This window comes from Rhyacophila brunnea, unplaced genomic scaffold (genome assembly GCF_057557595.1).
Source record: "Rhyacophila brunnea isolate RB1 unplaced genomic scaffold, BYU_Rbru_1.0 scaffold_1, whole genome shotgun sequence".
Classification (NCBI taxonomy): domain Eukaryota; kingdom Metazoa; phylum Arthropoda; class Insecta; order Trichoptera; family Rhyacophilidae; genus Rhyacophila; species Rhyacophila brunnea.
The window spans coordinates 63085455-63113238 of NW_028232751.1; the positions used below are offsets into that span (position 1 = coordinate 63085455).

Sequence of the window (27784 nt, forward strand, 5' to 3'; positions counted from 1 at the left end):
CTTTCAACACATTAAACGGGACATGGCGGACGCGGACCATTGGCAGACTCCGGGTGAACTCTCGTATATGAACGCGACGTTCAAAAAACGTATTCTCAAAAATCGTGGCGTTCGCAAACGAAAAGCATCAAATTCAGACGAAGGTAAGCTAATACAGCATCATGTAGGCATATTATTCGCCGGTTCGATCAACGATAAGCTGCATTTTTTCATCGATTTTGTTTCATTTCAATTGGCGGTAAATTTCTGCAATGATGCCATCTATATTTTGAAGGCGATGGCAAGATTGTCGTGCCCTCTCGAAGACGAAAGATAATCCAAATCGCTAGCGGCTGTTCCAAATCGAAATTGAAGCCGGCAGACAAAACGGAGTCCTCTTTTAATGAAAATTCTTCAGCGGTAAGTGTTTATGTGTTTTACAGACTCCATGTAAATGTGCGTTACAAAAGTGTTGTGAATAGTCTCGTTTTATAGGCATATTAACCTTTGCAATCCTTTAGTTGTTTTGTTATGTAATCTCTGCTAACGGCATTGTTAATTAGTTGTAGTTTCTGGAAAACATTGACTCGAAGAATTGCTATGTCCTTGTGTATTGTGAATTTTTATGTTTATCCGCCATTTTGTTGTATTTTGTGCAGTTGAACACATTAATTTCTATATTGTAATCCATCGATTTAACTTATTTGATCGGCTGTAAACGCGAATTATTCAGAATTATTAGGCAGTGTCGTGTCCCTAGTTGGTCCCAGGTCGGAGATTGTACAATTGTTTGTAAATTTTTGCCAATAAACAAAATGGAACAGGTACACCATACGAATTTGCGTGCTTTATAGCGCCTGTACATGTGCATGGGTTTACTGGCAACAGTGGCGTGTGAATTGAATAATAACACAACTACCGTTCACTCTACAAAAGTGCTGACCGTCTCAACTTTTTTGACCTGCAATGCAGTCTTCAAACTTACACATAAGGGACAAAGCCCACCAAAAGCGGCGGATCGGGGCGCTCACTAGAAAGTAGGCCCTTGAAGCATGAATACAACCAAAATGACACTCTTTCCACCCGCGCAGTACCCTTCCCCTATGTTATAAGGAGCGCAATAAGCACAAAATAATTATTATCAGCGCCTCATAACAAAGCAATAACAATATTATTTTATTTGTCGGCGGCTTGTAATACATATTCACAATGACATAATTCTGCTAGTGATAATATCGCACACCAGCAACTAAACTGGTAGTACTGTTCGGTTATGAGGAATACAGTGGAAAACACATTTTGAAAATACCCGATATACTGGATTATTTGTTAGTTTGGGCTAGGTTAGGTTTGGTTAGGTTAACCTAACAAATAATCCAGTATATCGGCTATTTTCAAAATGTGTTTGCCGCTGTATTCCTCATAACCGAACAGTACCAGTGTAAATGTTGCAATACGATCTGGTCTCCTTAAAATCCATTGTCTTGTCCAAAGACGTTTATCTTCGCGCACTAATTCATTCAATTCTTCCATCAGGTATGGTATGAGCAGCTTAGTGTATTTTTTAATGTACGTTTTACGATCCATGTTTCGGTGCATAAAACTAGCCTGCTTTTTGATCATAAGTGAATTGACTCCCCACAAAAGTCGGAAAGACAAAAATACGTATAAACATTCGCCCACACCACTCTCTCGGCCTAGTGACATTTTGCTGTCTCGCCACTGTACTTGTTACGTGTAATCAAGGCATTACTTTCGCGCACATATAGTAGGTGTGCAAACGCTGCATCTGTGTGAAAACTTTACAAAGACAAGCATGAGAATGTGACTGAATATTTGTGTTGAAGGAAGGGTAGATTGTTATATATTTTTTATAGAAAACGATTTTTACAGTAAGTACAGTAGGCGTTCTTTTTCACTTATGCTGTATTGTCAGAAATGCCGGATTATTGGATTTCTATACGAAATAATAAATAATCTGTCAAGGTCAGGCACCGGACTACCGAGCGAACGGCTCTCCACTCTGCAATCCGGCAGTTTAATGTGAAACCTGCCGGATTATAGAACAGGAGAGCTGAGTTGCAAAATGCCGGATTACTGAGCGGCTGCTGTATGTGTTTTTACAACAACTTTACTGAAAATACCAATTAAAAGACATTTGAAAATTATAATGAACTGTGATTGGGTCATCGATATATTTAATATGTATCTTCTACTTATTAATAATACCGTACTGTAACTTGTTAACAAGTGGTTTAAATGGTCTCAAACCCCAGCGGGTTTATTCTATACACAAGCCTGCTTTCCGTCCGCTATGGCTGCTAAATAGGGTAGGAAAGTATGGAATAATTAACACTTATTGTAACAATAGGACACGTATAACTTAGTGGTCAACGCAGATGGGCGCAGGTTCGAATCCTGCCAGGTGTCATATTGTCGTTATTTTTCTACAAACTTATCTCAAAAAGCACAAGTTTTCAGGCAAATGACAACTTTATTTTGTTCGTTTTTAATTCAAAAATAAATTTTGTTCTATGAAATATCCATTTAGAATAGTTGAACATATTATCATGAAAAAAATGTTATGTTTCTTCAATCTATCGCACTATACTTTCGACCGATCAGTCATATTGTCGGAGATATAAGAATGCGTTGCAACTTTACTGTGAATCATTCCACAATATTACTGCAGTAAACACGTATCTTGACTTATGAGAAGAATCATCTGCCGGAGTTTTTAGTATTTTGTGTACTTACAAACACGTAACTCCTCAAGATAAGAGTTGATAATATTTATAAAAGTCTTTTATTGTGATATGATTTTTTTTGCATTGCTTAAATCTATTATGTCATTGTTATTAGAAAGTATGTTTTGAGATACATGTGAATGGGATATTCTCAATTCATTACATCAAACAACTGAAAACTGACAAAAATTGAGATTACGTGTTTGTAGAAAATAATGACGATCTACATTTTCTAGTGGTTATATATTTCTCAGAAGTGTTTTCGAATTATGTATGAGTCGCATCGGTTCCGAGTGTTTAACATTGATTGTACACTTCATACTGTTGGAAAGTTAACATCTCAATTTATTGTATTATAGGACTGTCATATCTTGGCTGCGATTCTCCTCAGGGATGCCATATCTTGGACCACCGCAGACTCAGTCTTCCGATCCGGTACATTGAAGAGAAGCCTCAGGGCACCATCTGCTCGACGGAGTCACCCACCAGCCGGGGATCATTGTACTAGTGTACAGTTTGCGGTTAGTAACCTTCTTTGTGTGCACCGTTGAATTATAACCATTTACTGATTGATATTTGTTGTTTGAGATAGACGTACAGTACTCTCTCAGTAATCTGCCACCCCAAAAACAATTAGTGAAAACGGCGGATTATAGTGCATAAATACAAAATATTGTAAAAATTAAAACAGGTATTTCGTAAAAATAGTTTGTTTTTTTGAGAAATTTGTAGGTACAGTACACTCAGTAATCCTCCGCTCGATTATCTGATAACTACTATAATCCGCTGTTATTTTTACTAGTTGAAAGTACAAAATCAAGCTCTATAATTCGCCGGAATTCGATTGTCAAATTTAGTAGTAAGCCGCGTACAATTATACAACGCAGATGTTATGTTATTAACAAACTCATGCATTATTCTATCTTTTTCAGATTCCACCGTCGCCGACTGTCCTGCTTCTTTCCTGGCCAAGCCGACTTGAACGCATCGTATGAAGGTTATTCAGCAGGATGAAGATGAAGATGGGACATGGAGATATTGAAACCCTCAAGAGGTGCAGCATGCGGCTGCCAGCTTGTTGCCGTATTTTCACACATTATGTAAGTCAATAATGATGTACCTTTCGCAATGTGCGATACTGCACTTTCCAAACGAGTCTCACGGAAAGTTTGGATTTTCAATCCGGTCGACGCGTTAATTGTTTTATAATTTATTAACCTTCTAAGCTATAATGAATACGGAGAGTTTAGCCGAAGAAGATTACAGGGCAAGTGATTTAGGAATAGACACATGTGGATAATTTGATAATACAGTATAACCTCGATAATTCGAAATCCAAGGGACCCTGAAAATTTGATTTCAAGAGCGAAAATCGTTATAAATCGAATTTTCCGAAAAAAAAAAAAAATTTCATCAATTTGTATGGAGACGATGTAGTATTGAAAAATAGTGTTACGTGGTATTTACCAATGAAAAAGGTAATTCAATGGTGAAATAGTTTGAAATATGTGTTACATATTATCTTTGTATGCAATTTAATGTTTATAAAATATTAAAACCTCACGCAAAAAATGTTTTTATAGCACTTTTACAAGCACGCAGCAGATTTTACAAAATAAATATTGTTTTTTTTAAAAAACATAAAACGACAATCACTAACATAACACAATGCTCAATAAAACTGAAAAGTTTAACACATCTTGAGCGGGAAGGGTATTTCTACCCGCGCGTCGTACCGGTGTTCGTCGGCGGGACGGGTAGAAATACCTTTTACGCCGGCTCCACTTGAAGTGCGGGAAAGGTATTTCTACCCGATTATTGCATACGAATATTTTATGTCAACGGTTTGAAAATGTTTCAAACTACACACACATCTACAAAAAAGAAAATAATTTACCGTCGATTCATTTACTTACACACACACTCTTGCGCAGCCCAAATGAGAGCTTGTGCGTAATCAGGAAATTTGTTTAGAGTCACTAAATCAGCGAACTATATTTCTGTAGACGATAAGAATGCTAAAACTATATGCGTCTTCTTTTTACACTTGTTTATTTTTTGATGGGTGAGCAGGAAGACAACATTTTGTGAAATATCGATGTATTCTTTAACCCGGCCGGCGCCGATGTCACACACCTTGTACAAATCGGCCAAATTCGCAATGCGCATGTGTATAAATCGATGCCACCGCGTCCATATTTATCATACGGGACTGATTTTTTCACGTAAATTTGGCCTGATTTGTCCTTCTCCTGCCACCTATGACATATTTTAAAAGCATTGGTTCTAAATATAAAATAATCACCAAAGTTTCGAACCAATTCGTACGGCCAAGTTTTGCCGGTCGACAGAAATCAGTTTGAACTGCGCGCCGCGACTGCGCAGTATACAACAGACTTTCAACCGAGCGGGCCATTGCGCGGGATTGTATTTATCGCATACAAGTTGAATATTTACCGCAATCGTTGATAAATACTTTTTTTGCTGTCTGGTGTACTTATCACATTAAAACTGGCATGATTAACTATTGAACGTATGATTTTATTTTATCGCGATTTTTAAAATACTTTTTGTACTGTCTACCGTGTCCCATTTTAGTGAATGTGAAAATTAATACTATCAATAACTATGGTGTGTGAGTTTAATGGTTTCTGTGATTTGGCGTTTCTTAATACTGTAGTTAAACATTTTAAAAACATTTCATAGTTTTATAGTGCGTAAATATGGAGGAAGAAAATGTGCGTACTAATGAGGAATTGGACTCAGATTATGACATGTCGGAAGAGGAATTGGAACAACATGAGACTGATCATGATGTTGACGATACGGACTCTGACGAGCCAATTGAATTTTTGCGGTCATGGAGAACTGGTCCGTATATTCCAATAGTTCACGAATTCAATGATTGTCGATCTGGCGTGACATCGAACGACTTGGACGAATCCTCTCCCGAATGTCTTTTCTTTGAACATTTTTTGAATAAAAATATAATGTCGGAAATAGTGAACCAAACGAATACATTTTTTAACCATTCGTACAGTGCGGGAGACCTCGGACCGAAATCGCGGTCACACAATTGGACAGACACGTCAGTGCCGGAGTTGTATACATTTTTTGCCGTATCAATGCTGATGACTCGAAATAAGCACACGTCGATAGAGGAACATTGGAGTACCGATCCTTACCTGCATGCAGACATTTTTGGGAAAATAATAGCTAGAAATCGATACCAACTTATTTTACAAATGCTTCATTTTTCTGATCCTAGTGTGACCGCCTCAAATGATAGACTAGCTAAAATTAGATTACTGTTAGAACACACAAGAACAATTTTTAGGGAAACGATGATACCGTATCAGAATCTTTGCATAGATGAGAGCATAATCGTGTTTAAGGGTAGATTAATTTTTAAACAATTCATTCCTACCAAAAGACATCGATTTGGAATAAAAATGTTTGTGATGTGTGACGTAATGACAGGATATATTATTGACTTTATAATTTATTGTGGGGAAGGGACTGACATACAAGACAATGAAAATCTCGGTATTTCCGGTGCGGTAGTGACAACGCTAATGAAAGACTATATCGGGAAAGGTCACACCTTATGGTGTGATAACTGGTATTCGAGTCCGGCGCTCTTTAAATACCTTCACTCTCACAAAACGAATGCTTGCGGTACAGTGAGTAAAAATCGTAAAGATATGCCAGAGTTCAGCAAACTGAAAAAGGGAGATACCGAGGCTAAGTACAATAGTCCACTTTTGGCTCTGAAATGGCACGATAGGAGGGATGTTCACATGCTATCCACCCTCCACGATGCATCATTTGGACCAACGGGAAAAGTGAACTATAGAACTGGCGAAAACATTGAAAAACCAAAATGTGTTATAGATTATAACAAAAATATGGGTACGGTAGATAAGTCCGACATGATGCTTAGCAACTTGTCGTGTATGAGAAAATCGATCAAGTGGTATAAAAAGGTCGCATTCCACATGATCGACTTATATTTATTAAATGCTTTTTATTTATATAAATTTATTAAATCTGACAAAAAAACATTGGGCGATTTTCAACTCTGTGTAATAAAACAACTAGTGGACAAATATTGTGTGAGAATTTCAAATGCACCCCTGCCTAAGCCGACAGCGTCAACTAGCGATAATCCCGTACGATTATTGCCCAAAAGTGCAACGGGACATTTGCCAGAATACATTTTACCGACACAAAATACCGATAAGCCTAGAAGAAGATGTTTCGTATGCGGGAATTCTAAAAAAAATCCGAAAAAAACAAAACTCTCGCTATATGTGCCCAACGTGTGATGTTGCGTTATGTCTGTCACCTTGCTTTAAAATATATCACACATCTAAAGAATTTTAAAATAGGTTTATTATTGTATTTATTTTTTTTTTTAATATGTGAGTTCGTGTTAATTTATCAATAATATTCAATAAGTGAAGTGTTTGTGTAGTTTAAATATATTAAAAGGGTCCCCTTTATATTTGTTTACGACTCAACCCGAAGACATTAATATGTGATTTATCGATATGCACTTGAAAATTAGTAATGCTCGATTCGTGGGAACGTATGCACAAGTGTCGAAATATTACACACCGCGCAGAGCTCTAACTATTTGCTACAAAATGGCGACTGCGGTAAGTTCTTTCAAATTTGGATAGCATTCGTTTGTTCGAGTGTTTCTGATATTATAACTGATTTATTACGGTTTTTTAGTGTGTCGAAATTATCTTAATGGCTTTGGGTTCTCGACTGGAGCTGTGACATATTTTTTATTGCTTTTTTTAGTATAGAACAAAGACGATAATGAAATTCATGCGTAGTTATGGTGCGTCATACGATTTTTGAGGCAGGTGCCGGGTTAAACATGGTTTGTTCGCTGTACTGTGAATGCGATTATATGTATATTTTTATGATGTGTGATAAATACATAGGCCTCCTTTTCATACTATAATATTACCCTTTGTGAGCGAGTGAAAAGACGACAATTTGTGATAGACGGAATGCATTCTTCGCACTTGTTGTAAGTGATATTGTGCGGTGCGATAACGCTGGTATGCGAGCGGAGCAATAAATTATAACATAAGTGTAAACCAATGTTATTTAGATGTCTGTAATCTACTACGATCTATATTGAATATCAGTATTGAATTTTCAGTCTTGAAATACGGCGCTATAGAACGGGTGTGTTTTTACAAGTGAAATATATTTAAGTAATCGATATTTTATTTAATCTTTAAAAAATGGCTTCAGACAATTATGAAAGCGATGACGAAATATTTGCCGATAATTTGTCTGCCTATTCTGGTGAAGATTTACCAGAATTAGGCAGCGACAGTGATAGCGACAGCGATAGTGAAGAGTTCCCTCGCACGAGAAGGGTACCAGTGATACCGTTACAAATCAGTGATTCTGAAGACAGTGAAGTGGAGGAAGAGGAAGTCATGGAATGGTCTGAAATAGACGATTTAGATGAACGACGATGAGACGACCTTTAGATGAAGGTATTATACCGTGGCGGGGAAGACTTGTATTTAAAGTATATAATGCATCTAAGATAATAAAATACGGTATCCTAGTGCGCATGGTCAGCGAAGCCACTACGGGATACATCTGTAATATGCTCATTTACAGTGGGCAAGGAAGACCACTATTAGACACCATCCAATTGCTTCTTGGTCCGTATTTAAATTTGTGGCATCATGTCTATATGGACAATTATTATAATAGTGTAAAAACCAGTGAAGCACTTTTAGAAAATAAAATTAGGACGTGCGGAACAATGCGAATAAACCGAGGCTTCCCAGAATGTTTTAAACACGTCAATCTTAGTGCAGGACAGAGTATTTTCCGTCGGCGAAAGGATGTATTGTTACAACTCTGGAAATCAAAGAGAGATGTTCGAATGATTTCAACAATACATCCATCTACCATTTTAGAGAGTCACAACACCGATTGGAATACGAGACTACACATTTGGAAACCGCTATGTGTTATCGAATATAATAAATATATGAAAGGGGTTGACCGTGCGGATCAGTATCTCTCTTACTACTCGATCATACGAAGAACAAAAAAATGGACAAAGAGTTGTCATGTATTTGTTAAATTGTGCTTTTTTTTAAGTCTTTTAAAGTTTATAAAGTATTAAATCCGACCAAAAGGCTAACTTACAAACAGTTTTTACATAGTATAAGCAAATTTTGGATAGCCGACCATATCGTTGAAACCGACGCAATTTTGGAAGAAGCAGGGCCATCTACATCATGATTACCAAGAAGAGTGGGTAAAAGTGATCATCCTGGTAGGTTATCACTCGATATGAAGAAGCATCGAATGATAAAAATTGTTACAGATGGTAAAAAAAATACCCACAAAGACAGTGTCGAGTGTGTTCGGTGCACAAAAAGAAAAGTTTGACTAGTTATATGTGTACATTTTGTGACGTCCCCCTACACAGGGGTGAGTGTTTTCATAAATATCATACTTTATCCAAATATTAGAATAATAATTTTTGTGCGGGAATTTATTTATAGTGAATGGAATATTTTTTACGAAACCTTCCTGTAAATATGTGATTAGCACCATGTACTTATGTTATTTTAAACAATTTGTTTTAAAAAGAAACAGCACTGAGGAGCAATATATGGTGAGTGTGAATTCCAAATTTCATTTAAAAATAACTGATAGTTTGGAAGATAGAGCGATTTTTGTAAAATACGATTTTATTTCAATTGCCGCTGGTTTTCGCCCGCTGCGTGTACCTGTGAATTTGTACTGAGGCCCGCGCAAAATGTGTTAATTTAGTAAAAATCCAAATTACACTCAAAAAAGAACATAAGAAATTATTACAATATTTCAACCACTGTGGACTCAACTCAACATAAAACTTGTAATAATATGCGACACAATAAAAGCTATTATTTTCAATATTTTTAACGGCATTTTTAAGTGTTTCTAACATGACTAAAATAAAATTAGTGTCAGTGATTTATTTCTTTTCATAGGCGCACAACCACAATGATGCGTTTTTACGTCACAAACATGGCTGCGTAATTTTTCGGTACAAGGGACTATGGACGATTTTATTCAAGTATTCACAGCTAAATTCAACAATCGATTCTATTTTTTAGTGTGGCACTTCGAACCTTATGTATCTAGGCATGATAACAGTAATACCAGCTATTTTTAATTGCCGTATTTATCATAATACAGCGAAGCATAGCATTTAGAAAAATGGTACCGCAGAGAGGGCCCCTTTCATATTGAAACTGACGCGGCGGCCGGGTTAAGCACTAATTACTGAGTAATCAGACATCAGGTTAGATGGGTACCTACCAAGAATAAAAATTCATAAATAAGAATGTTGTTCCTTACGAAAATCTAATCTAGATTCATACAAATTCGCAGTAAAAACGGGTACCTATGTAGGTGTGTATTGTATTTAAAATAAAATTCTTTAATCTAATATATAAAAATTAATGTTTGTGTGTTTGTGTGTTTGTTTGTTCGTATTTAATGCGCAGCCATACCGTTCATCCGATTGCGATAAAACTTTGTAAACTTATTGCTTGCACTTGCGGGAAGAGTATAGGCTATACTAATATATAAAAATAAATGTCTGTCTGTCTGTATGTCTGTCTGTCTGTGTATCTGTCTGTCTGTGTATCTGTCCCGTATGCGTTCCTATACCATTCATCCGATTGCAATGAAATTTTGGTAAGTGGTTGCATGCACACCCATGAAGGTTTCTGAATCAGAAAAATCATCATCTTCTTCTTCATTATATTTTCTTTTATTCGTATGGTTCCTATACCATTCATCCGATTGCAATGAAATTTTGGTAAGTGGTTGCATGAACACCCATGAAGGTTTCTGAATTAGAAAAATCATCATCTTCTTCTTCTTCTTCAGTCTATCTTCTTTTATTCGTATGGTCCCTATACCATTCATCCGATTGCAATGAAACCTTCGTCAGTTGTTGTGGTAACACCCGCAATGGTTTTTGAATTAGTACAACCATCTTCTTCTTCTTCTTCTTTTATTCTATATTCTTCTATTCGTATGCGTTCCTATTCCATTCATCCGATTGCAATAAAATTTTCGTCAGTAATTGTGCCAACACCCGCGAAGGTTTCTGAATTAGTACAACCATCTTCTTCTTCTTTTACTTCTTCATTCTATCTTCTTTTATTCGTATGGTCCCTATACCATTCATCCGATTGCGATGAAACCTTCGTCAGTTGTTGTGGTAACACCCGCAATGGTTTTTGAATTAGTACAACTATCTTCTTCTTCTTCTATTCGTATGCGTTTCTATTTCATTCATCCGATTGCAATAAAATTTTTGTCAGTAATTGTGCCAACACCCGCGAAGGTTTCTGAATTAGTACAACCATCTTCTTCTTCTATTCTATCTTCTATTCGTATGCGTTCCTATACCATTCATCCGATTGCAATGAAATTTTGATCAAGTGTTGTGCTCACGCCGCAAAGGTTTCTGAGTTGTTACAACTATTTTCTTTTTCTTCTGTTTGTATGCGTTCTTATACCATTCATCCGATGCGATGAAATTTTGAACAGTTGTTGTGAGCACGCCCGCGAAGAGTTCTGAATTAGTACAACCATCTTCTTCTATTCGTATGCGTTCCTATACCATTCATCCGATTGCAATGAAAATTAGATTATGTGTTGTGTTCACGCCCGCAAAGGTTTCTGAATTGATACAACCATTTTCATCTTATTTCTCTTCTATTCTATCTTCTTCTATTCGTATGCGTTCTTATACCATTCATCCAATTGCGATGAAATTTTGACCAGTTGTTGTGCGCAAGCCCGCGAAGGTTTCTAAGTTTGTTCCATCCAATTTCGGTTTTTTTACTGCATATTAATAACATTAATAACATTTGCATATTTTGGATTCAATTTTAATTTAGTGGTCTTTTGTTTGACATTTACTCAATCGTCTTCTTCTTCTTCTATTCGTATGCGTTCCTATACCATTGATCCGATTGCAATGAAACTTTGGTGAGTTGTCGTGCGCACGCCTGCGAAGGTTTCTGAATTAGTACAACCATCATCTTCTTCTTCTATTCGAATGCCTACTTACACCATTCATCCGATTGCAATGAAACTTTGGTGAGTTGTCGTGCGCATGCCCACGAAGATTTCTGAATTAGAAAATCATCTTCTACTTCTATTCGTATGCGTTCCTATACCATTCATCCGATTGCAATGACATTTTGATCAAGTGTTGTGCCCTTGCCTGCAAAGGTTTCTGAATTAGTAAAATCATCTTTTTCTTCTTCTATTTGTATGCATTCTTATGCCATTCATCCGATTATGATGAAATTTTGACCAGTTGTTGTGCACACGCCCGCAAAGGTTTCTGAATTAGTACAACCATCTTTTTCTTCTTATATTTGTATGCGTTCTTATGCCATTCATCCGATTGTGATGAAATTTTGACCAGTTGTTGTGCGCACGCCCGCGAAGGTTTTTGAATTAGTACAACCATCTTCTTCTTCTTCTATTCGTATGCGTTTCTATACCATTAATCCGATTGCAATGAAACTTTGGTGAGTTGTCATGCGCATGCCCACGAAGATTTCTGAATTAGAAAATCATCTTCTTCTACTATTCGTATGCGTTCCTATACCATTCATCCGATTGCGATGAAACTTTTGTCAGTTGTGTGCGCACACCTACGAAGGTTTCTAAATTATTATTATATAGTTTGTTTGTCCCATCCAATTTTGATTTTTTTTTACTACATATTAATAACATTAATAACGTTTTCATATTTTGGATTCGATTTTAATTTAGTGTTCTTATGTTTGACCTTTACTCCTATTAGAATTATTTTCATATTGCCATATTGTATTACACAGATATTTTAATAATAAAAAAAATAATTACCTCTTATTATTTTTCAAATATCTAAGATAAATATAACCACGAAGCGACCCTGTGCGAAGCCGGGTACTTCAGCTAGTATTCTATAAACAATAAGAAAAATGTGAAGTGAACTCATCATTAAGTCAATTAGTGAACTAGGTAGCCCTGTCAAACAAAGGGTCACTGTGTATTCATTATTGCCAGTTTAATCTAAACATTCAGTTATCAACATAAATTTTAAAAGAAAAGAAACTCATTGTTTATTAAAATATGTATTAATTACGTAATTCTGTCAGTTATAAAAAATGTCACAAGTTAGTTACTAAATAATTACGAAATTTCGTGAATAAATGTTTTTTTTCCACTGAAAACCATTTAATGGCTATGTGCTAAGATTACCTTGTAAAACAACATGTTTGTCATATTAATAAAATAATGGATTCTGAATTTATGAATGATAAGTAAATGAACATTGATTGACATCCACTGCAATAATATTGATGCTTGGATAAGTCATTTGTGTCATAGTATATTAGGAGTTTTTGGGTATTTCCACAACCTAAACTTTGGGTTTTGCCTCCCATCAGTAAATTTGCAGGTGTTTGCCTACTTAATTGCAGTCATTAAATTTATTACTTCCCAAGAAAATAGGTATTTTACTATTATTTATTTCGATTTATATGGATAAAAATGGCCTTTGCGACCAAATTCCATTTCGAATTACGAAATAACGAATATTTCGATTTATAATGAACTTTTTGTATGAAAAATGATTCTTGGGCGTTAAAATTGATGAAAAATTCGAAAAATGGCGAAATTCGAATTATCGAGGTTCTACTGTATAGTCGAACTCGGTTATTACGATCACAGATATAGCGAGATCTCAGATGTAACAAGGAAACATTCGTTGACATTTATGATTTTCTCCATACATTTATTCACTTTTATAATGAGCTACTTATCGGATATACCGAACAAAAATATCATCAAAAACTTTCTTAAAACTGTTGATGTGTCGATCGTTTAAAAACATTTACAACCCTAAGCAATAAAATCTGACAGTAGACTGGTGCCGCCGGGATCGGATTACGTTTATGACACTAGTTAAGTGTCTAATTGTACCTAATTGTGTGTTTTCACTGACAAAATTGAAAAATTATTCACGCATATGGTTGAAATTTCATGTAAAAAATTCAAGCGGATGTCAGTAGGTACCTACCAGCGTTCATTACAATAAACAACTTCTTTTGTAGTTCATGAATGCCATGCTTGTTTTGGGGAAAAATTTTAATTGTGTATTCTTGTTTGAATTGCGACTTTTTGTGTTATGTGACTGCTCATTTAAAAATACCTATTCTCTGATATAACGAGTAACACTTATAACGAGCAAATTCAGTCGGTCCCATCTTTATCATAATAACCAAGTTCGACTGTATGTAAACCCAGTGGCGTCCCTAGACAGAATGCCGTCCCTAGGCAGCGCGACAATGCCGCCCCATTTTTTATACAGTATTTTTTATCATCCTTTTATGACTCCAATATCTAAGAAATGTGTTGTATGGAGACATTACTAACAAAATATATATCACTAAAACATACAAATTAAATTTAGATATAAAAAGAGAATAAATATAATATCTTCTTGGTCGTGCACTCATGGCTGAGGATCGATACCGCATTTAAATTTCACCATCGTGCCAATTTTTTGAATAATAAAATGCCCAATTCTTGTCAATTTTTTTTTTTAAATTTTAAATAATTTTAAGTAAATAAATAAGTAAAATTTTTTATTTCACTATAATAATGTCAACATAAATTTTACTAATATTTTTATAAATGCGATTAAAAATTAATAAACGTAAAAAATCAAATGTTTAAAATAAATTTAAAGGATAATAAGGCTTCAAAATTATATAAATAGATTATCTACAATGTTTAAGGAATATCCAGGATCATGCTTTGAAAATACCATAAAAGCTCCATTTTGACCTACGCGGCGCATTTACCCCCTTAAGAAATAAATACCTAAAGTAAATGAATTAAGTGTTTTTTTGACTGAAATCTAATGCTAATAACAAACCAATGAAAAATTATGAAAATTAAGTAATAACATAATGAAAGTAAAGAAAGATTAACAAATACTAATTAAACACCCTCTGTATCACTTCCGACATCAGGTTCTGCATTCCTATTAATAACGCTGGTTGAGCTCGGCAGAGATTGGTACCAGTGGTAGAATTCTCGTGGTGTCATACCTTTTTCACATAATACCATTAAATCTTTATGCTTTTGTGAACTTATTGATTGAGACTTATACGCCTTTGACAATTCATTCGGAAAGGTTGGAGCACGATTCCGAAGAGCAATATTAATTTGTAAATATTCGTCGGAATGGCCATATCGATATTTCATAATTGAAGGACTATTTTTTTCAAATCTTAAGCATTTCACCTTCAACCAGTTAACTTTTTGTCCAGCCGTGTTCCTGGTTTTGTTTTTTAATATTTGTTTGGACAGGGACCTAAATCATAAAAATCGTTGTATTTTAGTTCTTTTGAGGTATACGTTGTCGCAGTTATCTTATTGCGATTAGATTGAGCAGCTGAAATTTTTTTTATCCAGTCATGCATCGTATACACGCTCATGAATCTCTTCTGTTTCGCAATGGCACTGTGCATACCGTCACATTCCATCATTGAATGTCCGGATTCTAAAAACTTTTGCTCCAATACTTCAATATTGTCTGAGCTCTACACCATCAAAAGGGCCAAAATATTTTGATTGTGGTTCTGGTCACCACACGTGTCACTAAAAATGGACGCTTCTTTTATATCGCTAGAACTATACGAACATGTACCAATCTCTATGCTACCACGCTTGCCATTTACCTCATGCCAAGCATAACAGAAAGCACTATTAGGCGGAGCTCCTTCATAAATTGTCAAATTGTAGCAACAGAGTTCTCTGCTGTAATACAGAGATGAGACATCGCTACTTGGAATCTGTAAAACACTCTGCAAGTCAAAGGTTACTGTTTCAAAAGTGTTTTCTCTTTGGTGAGTTTTGTTTGTTTTAATTTAGACCAAAGCGATCTTATTATAACAAGCTAAAGTAAACTATTCCTGTTTGGTTATTTTTGCATATTTCAGACAAGTATTAGAAGTTTTTAAATGACTAAATCAGTAAAACTCACCATCCACAGTATACACTTTTGCTTGTATATTTATAACAAAGGATTTATTTTTTTATAGAGTCTATAATCTTTATTCACCTATAATGACTTGTTTTCATCATCAGTCATTTAGTGAAAAACAAATAATTCGGATTTAAGTAACATTTTACTAACTAATGTACCGTGGTGACTTTTGCATCTTAAAGAACATAATTTTACGCTTTTAACTTACGCTGCAGCAAAAATTGGTTTTCACTGTTGTCTGTGACCAAGCGAGTGCGAGTGCCCATTGTAACATGTTTACGTGCCCAGCGCGGTGTACGGGTTAAGTGAATCTCTTTGTGGTGTGTTCTGAGAAAATTAATTTTCAATCATCGGGCTTCCCTCAGCTCCTTCCGCTCTTCTCGGGTCCCGGTCATTCGTTGCTCTACATCAGCGGCCAAGGATGGAGGCAGTCTTAAGATCCGACATAAATACGAATTGAAAGTACAAATTGCAGACGATTAGTTTTTAAAAATCAATTCAACCCTGCCTAACCGAACTGTAATACAGTAGAACCTCGGTAATTCGAAATCCAAGGGACCCTGAAAATTTGATTTCGAATTAGCAAAATTCACTATAAATTGAAATTTTTGAAAAAAGGCGTGAAAACTCCAAATGTCTCAAATGCAATTTTGGTAGGCAAAATTAGAGTGGAATTTAGTATTGAAATTCTTTGTGTTTATTTGTGCAAACGCCAAATTAATCACAATATCAACAATACCTATTAAAATGAATTATAAAACATTTAATGAAATGATAACTTGTTTGTGTATTTTACATTGATAGGTTAAGTTACATACAAAACACGTCAAATATAATAAAAACACTAACCCCTATAAGTTACTGTTTGCACAGAAGAAATTCTGATTAAAAAAATCAACAAAAAATAATCACGAGAGAAAAAGATACCTATAATTACCACAAGACATTTTACTTTTAGTACTTTTGACATTGCAAGGCAAAACAAAGTGGCAATCTATTTACCTTTTTGTCATTACCATAGACATCAGTACCATAGACTAATATTACATTATTGTGTATTGCCAGTCGTGATAATATTTTTAATGGGACAAACAATAAAACACTAAATTCATTGAAAGTAGGTAATTAAACAAACCCGCAATAATTTTATATGAGCACATTGTTCAACATGACAATAGGTATAGTTACATAGGTGCACAATAAAACACTTCAAATAAGACACTAATTAAAATACTAAAAAAAAATACTAATTAAAATACTAAAATAAATCACTTAAGGGCGGATGTGCTCAGCATGGGTCAAAATGGAGCTTTTTTCTATTTTCAAAGCATGATCGTAGACATACGAGGGTGGGTCAATAATTCCTTAGAAAAAAGCATTCAAACAGTTTTTTTTTTTTTTTTTTTTTTTTTTTTTTTCTCAACATAATCTCCTTGGAGCTCAATACACTTGGTTAGACGTTTCTCAATTTTTTTTAAACCGTCAGAAAAATAAGTTTTCGGAAGGTCATCAAAATAAGCATTTGTCCGATCGATGACTTCTTCATTTGAAAAAAAACGTTGTCCACTTAGCCATTTTTTTAAGTTTGGGAAAAGGAAAAAGTCACTGGGGGCTAAATCTGGCGAATACGGTGGGTGGTCGACCAATTCGAACTTCAATTCTTCAATTTTAGCCATTGATCGTAAACATGTGTGAACACGGGCATTGTCCTGATGAAAGAGCATTTTTTTCCTGTTTAAATGAGGCCGTTTTTCTTCAATTTTGTTTTTTAGCTGGTCCAATAAAGATGCATAATAATCCCCTGTTATTGTTTTTCCTTTTTCCAAATAGTCAACGAAAATAATTCCACGTGCATCCCAAAATACAGTAGCCATAACCTTACCAGCTGATTTTACGGTTTTCGCCTTCTTTGGACATGGTTCGCCTTTCGCAATCCACTGCTTTGACTGTTCTTTCGTCTCGGGAGTATAGTGGTGTATCCATGTTTCATCTACAGTCACAAAGCGACGAAAAAATTCATCCGGATTGCGTTGCATGAGCGACAACAGGGCTTTATTGGCCACCACCCTATTGCGTTTATTGTCGACTGTGAGCAAACGCGGCACCCATCTTGCAGAAATTTTTTTCATGCCCAATTTGTCATGTAAAATAGAAATGACGCTACCTTTTGAGATCCCTGTAACCTCAATTATCTCACTCAACTTTAATCTTTGGTCACTTAACACCATATCGTGGATTTTATTGATCATTTCTGGTGTAGTCACCTCTACAGGACGTCCTGAGCGTGGTTCATCCTTTGTTGATGTACGACCACGTTTAAATTCATTTAACCAGTTATAAATAGTTGCAAGTGAAGGAGCAGATGTGCCGGGAACTAAATCCAACTCATTTTTTATTTCCTTTGCTGTTAACCCTTTTATATTAAAATGTTTAATAACAGCTCTAAACTCAATTTTCTCCATTTTTTGTAAACAAGCAAATTTTTTTTTTAAATGTACGAGAAACACACAACAACCCGACCAATCTGATTGAAACTTCGCAGCATACTGAATCGGTAGTGCCGCTGCATGAAAACAAACCGCTTACAGTACTAGTCGCGCCACCTGTCGGCTTTTCTAAGGACTTATTGACCCACCCTCGTACCTTAAACGTTGTAGATAATCTATTTGTATAATTTTGAAGCCTTATTATCCTTTATTTCCTTTTGATTGTACTGTCTCTTTTTATTGTATGTGATGCTTCGCTTCTGAATCCTACCATTACGTTGTTACCTCGGCGAAGCTTACTTACGTCGTTCACGTAAATGGAAAAAGAAAACAAACTAATTTGACTGCAGAGTAATTTATCTTTATAAATCGGAATGCGAAAAAATACGAACTCACCAAAAGTAGCAGGATGAAAACAAAAAAGGGTCTCTGGAACTTAACCTATGGGGCATAAGTAATTTTCATAGGTTAACGTTTTATATGCGAAAAGTTTTAGGAACTTGAGTATGATAGTATGCAGATTTGTATAATGTATGTAGCTAGTAACTTGTACTTCATTTTGTAAGTATTATTTTTTTTAATATAAAGAATAGTGTACTGCTCTTAACATCATCATAATATAAAAAGTAGTGGTCATAGTATAGGTATTTAATAACAGAATACGTCAGTGGCGAAGACTCCATACTAGGTGATTATTTAAAGCCTGCCTTCTTAAGAAATATAAATTTAAATATTTAACCTAAAAACATTAAAAGGTAAAAAAAATAACCAATAGAGCCACCCGTCTCTAAGTTTTGAACTAAGAATTTACATACACACAAATTAATTCAAATCTTTTAAACCTTTTACTACCATATAAACACAGACTTAGTATGTAAGTATTATAATTTATAGTAATTTAATGATGTACCGTTTAAAAAAAAAAGATTTTTTTTTCGGTTAGGTACATGTTCAAACACGTGCGTTAACATGATCTTACTCCCTACTTTAATTTTAGATTGGTCAATTTATGGCTACGGCCGTATGTTGTAGGTTAACCACTGGGGGATGACAAAAGAAATGGCGTATTTCAAAAAAACACTACCTTATTCTTAGGTCAATAATTATTATAAAGCAAATCATCATTCGTAGGATGTTTATCACACATGAATGGTCAAAAGACATAGCTTATAATTAGTATCTTTAGAATTATCTTCAAATGTGTTAATCTTGCCGATTTTTTGAATAATAAAATGCCTAATTCTTGTCAAATTTGGGATCACAGAGATTATCAATATAATTTTTTATCGTAAATATTTTACTAAAATTATCTCGTCATAAATTATACTAATGGTTTTATAAATGCGTTTAAAAATTAATAAATGTAAAAAATCTTAACACCACTGCACAGTTATGTACCGAAATATGACTATATTCTAAAACATTAGAACGAGAGGTTTAAAAGAATACTATTTTATGTAATAAAAATACTTTATGCAGTCATCAAATGCTTAAAATAAATATAAAGGATAAGGCTTCAAAATTATATAAATAGATTATCTACAACGTTTAAGGTATGTCCAGGATCATGCTTTGAAAATAGAACAAAAGCTCCATTTTGACCTACGCTGAGCATGTCCCCCTTAAAGTAGTCCACAATTTTTCCTTGTCTCTTTTTACAATTTAATTCACTTTCCCTTATCAAATGTCTAGATATTTAGTCATAACAATCTAATATATTTTGCGGCATATTTGATGTTCCCGACATGACGTGCATCTGCATGATGTCAAGGGCGTTAGATAATTCAACTTTTTAGGGGAGAGGCAAAGGAGGTGTTTCATCGGCATCGCCTTCATCTTCCGAAATTGCATCATCCACTACGTCATCACTAGGGCCCGGATTTATATGCTAGTGCATGTTTTGTTAGGGTGTATGCAGAGCTATGAGAGTTGCACAGAAATCCGTTTTGAAAGTCGCAGAATCCAAAAATAAATTTCTATTGTGCATATAAATGCATATTTGAGACGTTAGAGCGTATTTGAGACATTAGTGCATATTTCATAAATAAATGCATATTTTAGAGCTTTTGAATGTATAATTTTAGTTTTTTTTTAAATATTTTATTGAAATATAACTAAGTTAGGAAGGAAGATAATTTAGATGCACTTGCATTTTTAATGTCATCTCCGAGCTGTGGATTTATCAGTGGAAAAGTGAAGTCAACTCGGGCACTATTATTTAAAATTTGCCCAAGTGGAGGTTGAGAGGTAGTTTTCCGCATATAAACAAAATACTGACGGATACCTATACGGAAAAATTTAATGCCAGAGCATAATATTGAAAAAAATAATGTAATTTTTTTTCAGGCAAAAAACAGAAAATAGTATTTAGGAATAGTTAAGTGTGTCGTTTTTGTTTTTTAAGCTATGTTTGGTTTACATTGAATTTATTATTCAATTATTTGTAGGTACATGTGAAAAAACTATTTTGAAAATTGTAATTGATTAACTTTATATTCTTTGTTTGTGTTTTTTGTTCTGATATCGTATTATGTTGAAAAATTATTAACTAGTTATTCGATTTTTTGTCAGTAATATTGGGTAAAGTGGGTATTTACAATTTTTTCCCACAAAAAATGTCAATTTTTAACTGCATATTTCTTCGGTTTTAGTGCATATTTTGTTGATTTTAAATGCATACGTGCATGCATATAACCATGTTTTTTGTTGCATACAAATCCGGGCCCTAGTCATCACGTTCACGCTCCGCTGCAACTGACGCGGTCCCTGTGTCATGCACAGCAGATGTCACCAATCTGTCGTCGCACGAAACGAAATCACTAAAATTAGCTGGGTTTAATAAGACATTTTCCGGTATCGAGTCCTCCTCGAGGAATCGGATCGACCGGGTGGCACAATATTCCCGATTTTTTAAAACAATTCGAAATTGTCTCTCTGGTGACTGATTGCCAGGTGGTCGACATTGGCACTTAAAACTATTTATTATGCCCTGGTCGAGTGGCTGTAAAATACTAGTGGTATTCGGAAGCAAAAATAAAAACTGTACATTTGGCGTATTTAGCTCGGGCACAAAGTGAGCTGTACAGTTGTCGAGCAGTAATAAAATTTTCCGATTCAATGTGGCCATCTTTCTCTGTAGTCGTATCACGAATAATTTAAAAATTTCCCTTGTCATCCACGTTTTTCCATTGTACTTATAGTGTATTGATAAACTAGCCATATTAACACCTTTAAAACATCTCGGTTGCTTGTATTTGCCAATTATGGTTAATTTCGTCTTTTTCGGATCCGTCTATGTTTGTTCAGAAAACAACTGTCAGTCTCTCCTTACTTCTTTTGCCTCCGTGGCATTTTTCGCCTTTTATAGCCAACGTCCGGTCTGGTAACAAATTATAAAAAACACTCGACTCATCCATATTATATATGTCTCTTGGCTGATATCCATCAATGACATGTTTGTTGGTCTGCAACCAATTTGAGACCTCTGTCTCGTCGACCTTCTGAGCCACACACAGCCAAACATACAATGTTGAAACATTTTTTAAATCGAGTCAACCAACCGGATGACGCTTTAAAATCGACAATATTCATATGATTGGCTAACGATTTCGCCTTTTCAACTAATAACGGGCCCGATATCGGAATATTAGCCGACCGTATATTTGAAAAATATTCAACTAGCTTTGACTCTAATTCTTCATGACTCGCGTGTCGCAATCGAAAATTATCACCATTCATCTTGAATTGATGAAATGCCATTTCTACCTTTTCCCGATTTTTCAAGATGGTGGACAACGATGAGTTCGGATGCCGTATATAATTGCCATCTTTCCTTTGCTGTCAACTTTATTGTCGACATCACGAATCAAATTCATTATCACGAATCAAATTCATTTTTTCGGCGATCGTAAGAGCCTTATTAACTACATCAGCCATTGTTACAAATATAAAATAAAAAATACGAGAAAAACACAGTCACAAGAACGCCAGTCCGAAACACTATCGATAAACAAATGTCGTAAATGAGAACACACGAGAAAAACACTAGTCACAAAAACGCCAGTCCGAAACATTATCGATAAATAAATGTCGTAAATAAGTAAAATACGAGAAAAACGCCAGTCCGAAACACTAAACAATAAACACAGGTATACAATATAAAAAAATGTCTGTAGCCACATTAAAAACAACGAGACTAACTGCTAATATAAATACACGGGTATTACGAATACACACGTTTATTTGTTCTCTATTGTATCGATAATTTTGTATGATAATATTATGTACTGAACGCGGTGCGCGGCTGTGAGTTGATAACGAATGAAACGAACACGGCTGATGCTCAGCTGTGTGTGAATGTTACTCACGCTATAACCGTAGATGTATAATAATAATAATTAATCGCCGATTCGCCCACAGCTGGCGGGAATATGTATGAATTTAAACAAAAATAAACTTCAATTTATACGAATAATAATAATTGCTTGTGCGGACCAAAATTCATTTCAAATTACGAAATAACGAATATGATTTATAACAAACTTTTTGTATGAAATTTTGGGTAAAAATCGAGAAAATATTCATTTTAGAGCGAATTTCGATTTGGCGTTCGAAATACCAAGGTTTTACTGTAATTCAGTCTACCGTACGAGTGGAAATGTAAATTTACTATTGTCTAATCTCATATTTTGCGTGTCCGCTTTCAGAATGCCTCGGGAGTATGACGGCGCCGGATATTCATCGTGCACCGCATCGTCGGAGAAGAGGAGACAACAGGAGTCAAGAGCTGATGTCTTATTGATCATCGCAAAGTTTGTGTTTAAATATTCCAAGGTTTGGCGTGCACGGTGAACGGACCGACCGACACCGAACTTTGTCTGAGCGCAACGTCTAAAGCGTTTGAGAATGATCCGCGTAACGATTTCAATTCACCTCAACCTTATCCATTGTAATAATGAAATCGGCTATCTTGGATTTCTACCCTTCACTGTGGACGCCGACCTGATCGTTATTATGTCAAATGCATTTAACTGTGTCCTTCACAAATTTTCGATTTGTGTTGACAAATTTAGTATGTATGTAGCAGGGTAGGTATATAAGATGGGCGTGGGCCCGCTCGTGCGAATCGACCGAATGATAACTTATCGATAGATTTGACAGCATGGGTGTTCAATGTTTTCACTATAATTGATTGACTGATTCAACGCAGTGTCACAGTGACTATGGTAAATTTCGTGTAATCTACACCCAAACGGATATAGACCACATTTTCTGAATACATTTTTGATGGTTTCGTCCATATTGAGGTTGCTCGAAATGTCTTTAAGTGGTTTGAACACGCTGACACTACCGGATGCATCATGTGCATCGTGTTTGGAGGGAGTGCATATAGAATTATTTGTCGCTCGCTGCAAAATTTGCTCAATTCTAATGTTAAATGGGATTTGTGACCGTCGACAAAAAGAATAACTGGTCTTAATCTTATTTCCATCAAGCCATATATCCACACCGTTGGCCACATATTCAAAAAATGTCTCTCTTTTCATCCATTTAGACTCCGTCTAACCCATAAACCAATTTGTCGGCATGCTGTTAACAATATCTTTAGGTGGCCTCAAATACGGAAATACAACCATCGGTGGTAACATTTTACCATCGGCGGAAAACACTTTAAGAACTGTTATGGTTTCTTTTTCGTTTCCGGATTGGACCTGATGAATGTTTTTGTACCTTTCGAGGCAATCACCTTGCCTGTCTTTGGTCATAAACAGAAACTGGTTTTGTCTCCATTCAGAATTCGAAACGGGTCTTCCATCCTACTAATAAAAAGTATCACCATAGTGTGTATGTTACTGCCTTCTTCCTTGGAAGGGCAGTAATGGCTGTTATTTTACACATGTGAGTCTGGACAAAGACCGTTGATTTTGTAGTACAAGCTTATATAAAATATATGCTTTAGCGCGTTCTGTAAAACACTGAGGAAACAAAATTGAAATTCCGTAAATATAATTACCTACCTTCCTTCAGCAGGCACCCTTTACTACTTACTGGTAGGCATGTGGATATACTATGTACATGGGCGTGAAGCGGTTTCTGGTTGTGGGGAGATGGATTCCTTTACATTTATTATCTAATTACTCACTAGGACGTTTTAGCTGGTTGCACGGCTGAAAATGCTGAGATGAGAGGTCCAAGAGGAGAGAAGGCTATTTGATAACCAACTGGCGTATAAGTAATATTCCATTCATCTAAATTATTTGTAATTTTTTCATTCCTGGACGGCGGGCTCGGATTGAACTCCCCTAATTGTGTGATAATGTAAAATAAGAAACAAATTGATTCTTTTGATAATTTGAGGTATAAAAAAGACATTTGTATTCCAAACTTGGTCAAAGGCTTTCGCAATATCTAAGAACAAGCCAACCGTGTGCCTGTGGTGGTTGAAACCGTCTGTTATGTATTCTGTTGCACGTAGCAGTCGGTAATTAGTAGCGTGACCTGCTCGTATGGTACGAGGTTTTTCTCATAAATGGTGATTTGAAGTCTGGAGTTTATGATTCTCTCTAAGATTTGGCTCATCATAGGGAGCAGGCTAATAGCCAGTGATCGGGGTGGGTGTGATCTTTACTTTGTTTTGGTAAGAGGTGATGTCATTAGTTTCCAGTCATCTGGAAAATATTGGAGTTCTAAGCGGGCGTTAACCCTTTGATTAGTGAGTTAATTATCTAGCATACGGGCATTTTCGCCAAAGTTTGTACATGTTTGAAATTTGGGTTATATTATTTTTTCACTCAAATTAACCATTTTTATATAGCTAGCAGATTCCTTGTTCTATTGCTGAATTGGTGATACAATATTTATATCATTTTTTTTATGACATTGGGCATAATAAGTTTCCGTTCCGTGACTACGAAACTAAGCTTATAAAACATGAATGAGACCTTTTTTATCACTTAAAAGAGCTCTATTAGTTAAAAAAAACCATACACTTAAAAATAAAAGTACAAATAGTCAAAAAATATTATTGAATTTTATTTCTTGGGCACATTTCGTTCCACTCCGTTACCCTATGTCTATAATGGCAGAGCATTTTTCCTTTAGTATTTGAAAAAACCAATCAATGTTCGTTCTGCTATTTTTTTAAAGACAGTAATCACTTTTACTAAATTTTATTGGAAAAATATATATGTTTCGTTATTTAATAATCAAATGAAAATTAGTTAACGTTCAACTTTTTTGGGGACATTTTCGGAATGGAACGAAATGGTAACGGAGTGTAATTTGTAAAGCTAAAGTTACATGTTACCATAAAAACAAATTTTTGTTTTATGAAATTTATTTGAATTTTTTGATAGTCAGATATATATTCAACGTGCGTCACAATAACAAAACAAATCAAACTTAATCACTAAAATAGACATATTTTATAATAAATTTCACAATACTAGTAAAATAAGGTAGGTAATAATTTTGACACACTATAGATTACCATAACTTTTATTTGGCATTTATATTATTTGTAACTCAGATAAAAAATATTTTAAAGCAAATTAACAATATATGAAAAAAATTAAATCAGCAAGGGATTCGGACGCGAGTTTCTAGCGCGGCACGGAGTATATAACTTTTACGAAAATAATTACAGTCGAACTCAGTTATTACGATCTTGGACATAGCGAGATCTCGGATGTAATAAGGAAACATTTGTTGACATTTGGTTTATGATTTTCGCAATACATTTAATTTATTCACTGTTATAACGAGCAACTTATCGGATATACCGAGCTAAAATACTGTTATGTGTCGATCGTTTTAAAACATTTCGACCCTAAGCAATAAAATCCGATTGGACAGGATGCCGCCGGGGTCGGATTACGTTTATGACACTAATGAAGTGTCTAAGTACCTACCTTATTGGTGTTTCGCCGACAATAATAAAAAAGTATCCACTCATATGGTTGAAAAATCCAAGGTTTGTGAAGTTCGTAGGTACCTACCAGAGTTCATTACAATAAACAACTTCTTTTGTAGTTTATGAATGCCATGCTCGTTTCGGGGATTTTTACGATGGTTTCCAAATTCTTTATTTTCGACTTTTTGTGTAATGTGACATGCTCATTTAAAAATACCTATTCTCTGATATAACGAGTAACGCTTATAACAAGCAAATTCAGTCGGTCCCATCTTCCTCGTAATAACCAAGTTCGACTGTATGTTGTCTTGAAATTTACTTGTATTCATCAACATAAAATCTAGCTATACAGGTTGATTGTAATCAAGACGTACTTTTCTGACATTTCGCGAATACCTACAGTTCCAGGTATTAAATCTAATAGGGTACACATTTCTATTAAACGTGACAAAAAAAATACTTTTTCACACATTTTTATAAATTTCTATGCCTAAAATGTATGGAGAAGTTTTTAAATTTTGGTGGCGTATAACAGAAAGAGTATGACAGAGCCAGTGCTTGTCTCGCAATTATTTCAGTCTGGTGTTTTTTTCTTTTCCTTCTGTTGTTTTTGTATCTCTCCATACTTTTATCTGCGCTAGTTTTGCGTATTCAGACATATCACATACTTTTTTAATCTTTTTTATATAGTCAGGTTATTTTCTATATTTTTTAATGAAAATATTTTTGTTTTTCATACGAACAGACAAAATAAAACTTTTTATAATCTATGAAGAACTAAACACACAATGTAAACCCAACTTTATGCATTCCATTTCGTTACTTTTACATTGGACATATACGTTACCACCAATATAGTTTCGGAGTGGAAGTAACGGATTCTGTTTTAGAAGTGGTTGAAGCCAAAATTTAGCTTAGTTTTATTGTTAAACCTGCGATATGTTTTATTATATCTGTAGTATGAAAGATAAGATCCATATGTATAGTATGTGAAATAGAAATATGTGATTTCTTACCTTACAAATCGTGGTAACAGTAGTGGAACTTCTTAAATGACCAACTCAGAAAGCAACCTGTTCCGATAGCGATACCGACACACACCGACAATTTAAATTGTAAATGGCGATCAGTGTGTTGCTACATTAATGTAGCAACAAAAGTGTTGCTACATTAAAAAAATACATATTTATAGTGGAAATTTTTCGCCTTCATGCTAAAATCATGGTAACGGAATGTAAAATTCCACTTTTTCAAATATCCTGGGACACACTTTAAACGTGATTTTTTCAATATTGGTCAAAATTTACGGAAAAACTGTATATTTTCCAAAAATATATAATGTAAGCTGTTGAAGACACTACGAATTTAATTTTACACACTCAAAATTAATGACGAAATCAGACTTTGTTTATTTGAATTTAGGAGTGGGACATGGTAAAAACACACTACCTTTCGATCTAAATAATCAATTAAAAATGTATACAGGTCAGACAGTTGTATTTAACTGATCGAATAAAGTAAATTAATAAATTTGCATGTTAAA

At 34.9% G+C, this 27784-nt stretch overlaps 1 long non-coding RNA gene across 1 annotated transcript; it reads left to right on the top strand.

The window, feature by feature from the left end:
* On the top strand, positions 1-25892 carry LOC147080060 (uncharacterized). Its single transcript, XR_015070753.1, has 4 exons — positions 1-143; positions 3086-3247; positions 3659-3826; positions 23036-25892. It is a non-coding gene; the product is annotated as an uncharacterized LOC147080060 (long non-coding RNA).
* Positions 25893-27784: the final 1892 nt, after the last annotated feature.